This window comes from Phacochoerus africanus, chromosome 2, assembly GCF_016906955.1.
Source record: "Phacochoerus africanus isolate WHEZ1 chromosome 2, ROS_Pafr_v1, whole genome shotgun sequence".
In the NCBI taxonomy this organism is placed as follows: Eukaryota; Metazoa; Chordata; class Mammalia; order Artiodactyla; family Suidae; genus Phacochoerus; species Phacochoerus africanus.
Genome location: NC_062545.1, coordinates 146,269,282 through 146,277,348, shown reverse-complemented (window position 1 = coordinate 146,277,348; position 8,067 = coordinate 146,269,282).

The following is an 8,067-nucleotide window of genomic DNA, read 5'->3' as shown; positions in this document are numbered from 1 at the left end:
AATGTGACATCCCTGAAATCATCTCTTATCTAAGAACACAAAAAAAAATACTCTATCTGCTTCACTCATCTATGTAAAAGGAGTAAAGAGTTACCAGGGTTCTGAATTTCATGTCTATGGATCCTTTGCTTTTGTTATATTTTACCACATAAACATGTCTCCATGTCAATGCAGTGTATAATTTTGCTGACACTTGATTTTTATGAAAACAGAACGCTTGTCATGACTTGCTTTTTCACTGTCGATTTCCCTCAAATCCATCTATAATCCTATTCATTTTTACTGCTGCACAGTATAGCATGAGTATAGTACAATTTGACCTAATCATTCTCTTGAAAACATTTGTTTCCAGTTTTATACTATTATTAAATAATCCCATTTGAACATCACAGTGCTAGTGTAGTTCCTGGCCTCTGATGTGGATCATGCGGCATTATTTTTCAAAGTCGTGCTAATTTGCACTTAATCATGTCTTTGTGAGCACTTGGAATTTTAAAAATTTTGCCATTCTGATACATGATATTACCTATCTTCGTCGTCTTAAAAGTTTATGTTTCTCTACTAATAAGATTGAGCATTTGTCATGTGTATTTTCTGCATCTTTTTTTTTCTTTTTACAGCCACACCTATGGCATATGGAAGTTCCTGGGCTTGGGGTCTAATTAGAGCTGCAGCTGAGGCCTGCAGCACAACCACGGCAACACCAGACCTGAAGTGCATCTGTGAACTGTGCCATAGCTTTCAGCAACGCCAGATCTTTAACCCACTGAGTGAGGCCAAGATCAAACCTGCATCTTCACAGAGACAGTGTCAGGTCCTTAACCTCCTGAGCCACAACAGGAACTCCTAGATCATTTTCAATTGGCTTTTTTTTTTTTTTTTTTGGTGGCTGCACCTGAGGCATATGGAAGTTCCTAGGCCAGGGATTGAATCTAAATTGCAGCTGTGACCTACACCACAGCTCACAGCGATGACAGATCGTTAACCCACTGAGCAAGGCCAGGAATTGAACCCGAAACCTCAGTTCCTAGTTGGATTCATTTCTACCTTGCCACGACGAGAACTACTTTCCCTTTTTAATAATTAGTAAGTAATTCATGACAGAGCTACTTTGATACTATAAAGACTCTGTTCCTCAGCAAACTTTCACCCACAAATTTTAGTGTCCACTGATGATTTTCTAAATCCATCATTTCTTCTATATTAATTGACATTCTACTGTGAGGAAGAGTTTTCCCTTCTCATTTATTTATATCAGTATTGACTCAGATTTTTATATTATTTAATGCTTTATAATCCTTTCTTGTTTGGTTGATCGTGGCTTTATCATTTGCTATTTTTTTCTTTGTCTTTTCTAATTTTATTCCTCTGTTCCTCTTTTCCTGCCTTTTAATCCAATGAAAGTAACCAAATATGTGAATATTTTATTTGAATTTCTCTATTAATGTATTAGCTCTACCTCTGGATAAATGTATAGTTTTAGAATTATAATTTGAATCATTAACTTATCAGACCTACTTAAAATTAATATTTTAGGAGCTCCTGTTGTGGCACAGTGGAAACGAATCCGACTAGGAACTGAGAGATTTTGGGTTCGATCCCTGACCTTGCTCAGTGGGTTACAGACCTGGCATTGCCATGATCTGTGGTGTAGGTTGCAGACGCAGCTCAGATCTGCCATTGCTGTGGCTGAGGTATAGGCTGGCAGCTACAGCTCTGATTAGACCCCTAGCCGGGGAACCTCCATATGTCGAGGGTGCAGCCCTAAAAAGACAAAAAGACCTAAATAAATAAATTAATATTTTACCAATTCATATAAAATGTAAGACCTTCACAGCAAATAGTTACATTTACACTTTCATCCTTTTTACTATTGTCATTTATAATTCACCTACTTGTTATAAATCCTACAATACATTGTTAGTATTTTTGCTACTACTCTCCAGTTTCTGCCTATTTTGGTCATTCTCTAGTGTTTTCAAATAGACTTTTTTTACATTTTGTTTAGAATTCCTTATAGTTTGTTTAAAATTGTAACCAAACATTTTAAAATATAACTTTTATATTTTTTATACTTTTTACATTGTTTATACGTGTTATCTGCAAGAGTCATAGCCCAATAAAATGCAAGCTCCATGGCCATTACTGGAAATAAAAATGGCAGTTACTAGAAAGTTTTAAATTTAACTATAGTCATACTTATTAATTTTTATGGTTAGCTCTTTCTGTCTTATTTAAGGAATCACATAATGCCCTTAAGATAATAAAGTTATTCTCCTATAGTTTCTTTTAAAAGTTTTGAATTTTTGCTTCTCACATTTGTTACTTTAATCCATCTAGCCTTGATCTTTTTTTCTTTTTCTTTTTTTTGTCTTTTTGTCTTTTTAGGGCCGCTCCTGTGGCATTTGGAGGTTCCCAGGCTACGCGACGAATCAGAGCTGTAGACACTAGCCTATACCACAGCCATAGCAACATCAGATCTGAGCCGTATCTGCAAACTACACCACAGCTCAGGGCAATGTGGGATCCTTAACCCACTGAGCAAAGCCAGGGATCAAACCCACATCCTCATGGATGCTAGTTGAGTTCATTAACTGCTGAGCCATGATGGGAACTCCTAGCCTTGATCTTTGTATTCAGTGTGAGGTAGGGATCTGATTTCATTATTCCACATAGGTAAACAGTTCTCAAAAACTGTTCACTGGGAGTCCCTGCTGTGGCACAACAAGACTGGAGGCAGCATCTCTGGAGTGCTGGGATTCGGATTTGATCCCCAGCCTGGTGCGGATCCCGTGTTGCCACAACTGCGATTTAGGTTGCAACTGCAGCTTGGATCTGATCTCTGGCCCGGGAACTCATATGCTGCAGGGCAGCCAAAAAAGAAAAAATAATAATAACAAAAGTAAAATTAAAGAAAAAAAAGATATTCACTGAATAGTCCAGCCAGAATTCCCTCTGTGCACTACATTTGCTGTGCTGGTTACTGGATTTATTGCATTCCCTTAAATAGTTTCAGATTTTGTTTTGCTGGGCAGTTTCATTACTTCTTTTATCAGTGGTATCCTTTTGAGACTGTTTTAAGCTTCATTAAGGGTGAGTGTAGGAGTTCCCATCGTGGCTCAGCAGAAACAAATCGACTAGCATCCATGTGGTCGCAGGTTCGATCCCTGCCCCAGCACAGTGGGTTAAGGATCCAGCATTTCTGTGGCTGTGGCATAGGCCAGCAGCTACAGCTCTGACTCAAACCCAAGCCTGGGAACATCCATATGCCATGGGTGCAGCCCTAAAAAAAAGGACCAAAAAAAAAAAAAGTTTGAGGAATTTGTCACTTATTTTTCCTCTAGCGATTCTCTCTCAAGCTTTAAGTGTATGTGGATCACTATTCAGCCCAAGTTCCAAGGGGTTCCCTCAGTAGCTCTCTGAGCCTGAAGAGATGCAGCTTGCTCCTCAGGAAGATCCAACCATCTTGGCCCTGATTCCAATTTCTGTGTAAACTCAACGGGATTGGGTGCTAAGGCCTGGAAACTGCCTCTAAACAGCAGGCTTTCATGATCATTGGTTTCACTTGTTTCCCCTATCTCAGGGACTACAATCCTGAATTGCCTCCCCCCACCACCCCCTCGAAGCATCCCATACTCTGACCTCCTATCCCACTGGCTCACTCACTGTCAAAACTCAGTTGATCCTTTAACTCAGTGATCCTTTAACCCGGATGGGACACCCAGTCCCCCGATCCTACCCTCTGTTCCTTGCCCCCTATCCATCATCACTTGCATGTTTACTCTCTAAACTTAGCTATCATTTTAATTATTTATTTGCACAAACACTCAAGTCCCTTGCTTTTCTCTTGCTTCTTCATACTTACTTGGCAAAGACGCCAACTATGATGAAAACTCCCTCTGTTCCCTCTCCATTTCTGAACTTGTGTGGCTAAATGGAGTTTGAGAACAACAGGTAACTTTGTTGCTGGATCTCACTTCCATTCATGACTGTTGACTTCAGGTAGGTCCTAAATGCTGATGATAATCACTCTATCTTTTCTTTGCTCTATCATTCTCCCACTCCCCTAGATAACCACTTTACAGTTTTTCCCCTTTCCTAAAATCTCCAAATATTCTGCCCCATTTTAACTCTCAGCAGGTGACTTTGTTTCATGTTCATTGTGAAAACAGAAGCAATCAGAGAACTTTCCCATGTCCCTGCCTCTGAATCTGCACATTTCCCCCCACTGATGCCCAAACTCTGCCTCCCCTCCTATTAGGATAGATGAGCTCTTAAAAAAAAAAAAATTATCTATCTATCTGGCCACCCCTGAAGCATGCAGAAGTTTCCAGGCCAGGGATTAAACTCACACCATAGCAGTGACCCAAGCCACTGCAGTGACAATGCCAGATCCTTAACCTGCTAGGCCACCAGGAAACTCTCTGGATGAATGCTTTTTTTTTTTTTTTTTTTTAGGGCCCTACCCATGACATATGGAGGTTCCCAGGCTAGGGGTTGAATCAGAGCCATAGCCGCTGGCCTGTGCCACAGCCACAGCAACACAGGATTCAAGCTGCATCTGTGACCTACTCCACAGCTCATGGCAACAATAGACCCTTTAACACACTTTGCAAGGCCGGGGATTGAACTCACATCCTCGTGGGTACTAGTCAGGTTCTTAATCCACTGAGCCACAACAGGAACTCCTGGATGAGTCCTTAAGGCCAACCCCTTCACTTCTGAACTGTACTCCATCCCCTAATCTACCTAAGAACATTCCTCCAGCAAGTCTTCTTTCTTCTACTCTCCATTACACTTCCTGAGGCTGTTTCTTCTGCCCATAACTATCCCCTACCTTACCTCTGCCCAAATGTTACCTTCTCAGGAAGGTCTTTCCTTACCACTCTTTCACACTGTAATCCCCCTCTCTGCCCCATAAAACAGAACCATCATCTTTCTGTTTTATTTCTCTTCAAAGTACTGTTGACAAAAAAAAAAAAAACTAATCTAAGAAAGGAATAGAACACTTTACCTGAGCCACATTGAGGATTATAAACTTGGAGCAATAAATTTAATATGATGATTTGATACATACATATATTAGGAAATGATTACCACAATAAGGTGTGTTAATGTCTCCATCACCTCGCATAACTATTTGTATGTGTGTATGTGTGCACCATTTAAGGTCTATTCTCTTAGCAACTTTCAAGAAAAATAATAAACTATTGTTAACTATAGTCACCATGCCATACACTAGAGCCCCAGAATTTACTAATCTTATAGCTGGAAGTTTGTACCCTTTGACCAACACCTTCCTATTTCCTAGGTACTGTATTTAAATTGTGAGTTTCTGTGGACTTGGAGAACAGTCTTGTGGTTGCCAAGGGGGAAGGAGAGGGGGAGTGGGAGGGAGTGGGAATGGGAATGTAGGAGAAAATGCCCAGATGAAAAGGTAAAAAGGAGACACCCTGGCCATGATGACTAAGCAAAGTCCAGCCAACTGCCCCTAACCACCCCTCCCTCACACATCTGCTTCTGTAAAGTTGCTTCCGAAATTACAAACCTGCCTGTTCTCATTCCAGTCCAACCAGCCAGGCACGGACCTGGAAGAGCTAGCCCATAAAGCCTTGTGAAACCCTTCTTTGGAACTCAGTCTCCGGAGAGCGATCTCCTCTGAGCCCTCTGCATAATAAACCTGAGTTCTCCAACTCTCGGAGTGCTCGAGTGCTCGCTTGATTTCTCACCAGGTAAAAGAGCTGCTGGAGCCTCAGGGCTTCTGGGCAGCTGCCATAATAGGATAGACTGGGGATCTCCGGTTGATAGATGCAAACTATTGCCTTTGGAATGGATAAGCAATGAGATCCTGCTGTATACAGTGGGAACTATATCTAGTCACTTATGATGGAGCATGATGGAGAAAAAGAATGTATATTTGAATATGCGACTGGGTCACTTTGCTGTACAGTAGAAAATTGACAGAACACTGTAAACCAGCTATAATGGAAAAAATAAAAGTCATTTTAAAATAAATAAATAAATAAATAAACCGAGAACAGCTTCTCAGAAAGCTCCAAGAAGAGTTATCATTAAAGGTCAAAGCATAGTAACATAAGTTTTTGAGACAGAGGTATTACTGAGACTTTACGAAATCCAGATCTATGCAAACAAAGTGAGTAGTGGGTTGTCATGTCCTCTTAGTAGATTAAGAAGGATGTTTAGTAGATTAAGTAGATTAAGGATGTGCAGACACACAATACACACTAAAGAGAAGGGGGGCTTGGGCGCCCCCTTGTGGCTCAGCAGGTTAAGGACCCAGCATTGTCATTGCAGTGGCCTGGGTTACTGCTGTGGCATGGGACCCTGGCTAGGGAACTTCCACATGTCTTGGGGTGCGGCCAAAAAAAAAAAAAAAAAAAGGCCCAAATGGGCAAAGAAAAATTTTATGTTTAAATTTTTCTCATCTTGGGAATTTCTGTCATGTCACAGCAGAAATGAATCTGACTAGGAACAATGAGGTTGCGGGTTCAATCCCTGGCCTTGCTCAGTAGGTTAAGGATTCAGTGTTGCTGTGAGCTATGGTGTAGGTAGCAGATATGGCTCGGATCTGGCGTTGATGTGGCCATGGCATAGGCTGACAGCTGTAGCTCCAGTTGGACCCCTAGCCTGGGAACCTCCACATGCCATGGGTGCAGCCCTAAAAAGACAAAAGACCAAAAATAAATAAATTAAAAAATTTGCCATAAGATATGAATTTTATTTCATCAGTACTCTTCTTTTAAGCTCTCTACATGATTTTATATTTTGTTTTTCTCCATCTTCCTCCAACAGAATGTATTCTCCATGAATTTTTCCCCATTTCTCTTTCTGTTCACGGCCATATCTTCAGTGTCCAGAACATGGTACAAGCGAAGCACTCAATACATACTTGTCAGTGAGATCCCTGTTCATACCCTTTTTTTAAAATTAATTAATTAATTTATTTTTTTATTTTCCCACTGTACAGCAAGGGGGTCAGGTTATCCTTACATGTATACATTACAATTACATTTTTCCCCCAGGCTTTCTTCTGTTGCAACATGAGTATCTAGACAAAGTTCTCAATGCTATTCAGCAGGATCTCCTTGTAAATCTATTCTAAGTTGTGTCTGATAAGCCCAAGCTCCCGATCCCTCCCACTCCCTCCCCCTCCCATCAGGCAGCCACAAGTCTCTTCTCCAAGTCCATGATTTTCTTTTCTGAGGAGATGTTCATTTGTGCTGGATATTAGATTCCAGTTATAAGTGATATCATCTGGTATTTGTCTTTGTCTTTCTGGCTCATTTCACTCAGGATGAGATTCTCTAGCTCCATCCATGTTGCTGCAAATGGCATTATGTCATTCTTTTTTATGGCTGAGTAGTATTCCATTGTGTATATATACCACCTCTTCCGAATCCAATCCTCTGTCGATGGACATTTGGGTTGTTTCCATGTCCTGGCTATTGTGAATAGTGCTGCAATGAACATGCGGGTGCATGTGTCTCTTTTAAGTAGAGTTTTGTCTGGATATATGCCCAAGAGTGGGATTGCGGGGTCATATGGAAGTTCTATGTATAGATTTCTAAGGTATCTCCAAACTGTTCTCCATAGTGGCTGTACCAGTTGACATTCCCACCAACAGTGCAGGAGGGTTCCCTTTTCTCCACAGCCCCTCCAGCACTTGTTATTTGTGGATTTATTAATGATGGCCATTCTGACTGGTGTGAGGTGGTATCTCATGGTAGTTTTGATTTGCATTTCTCTTATAACCAGCGATGTTGAGCATTTTTTCATGTGTTTGTTGGCCATCTGTATATCTTCTTTGGAGAAATGTCTATTCAGGTCTTTTGCCCATTTTTCCATTGATTGATTGGCTTTTTTGCTGTTGGGTTGTATAAGTTGTTTATATATTCTAGAGATTAAGCCCTTGTCCGTTGCATCATTTGAAACTATTTTCTCCCATTCTGAAAGTTGTCTTTTTGTTTTCTTTTGGGTTTCATTTGCTGTGCAAAGTTTGTCCTGTTCATACCCTTTTCTCTTTGGTTTGTTTATTCATTCATGGAT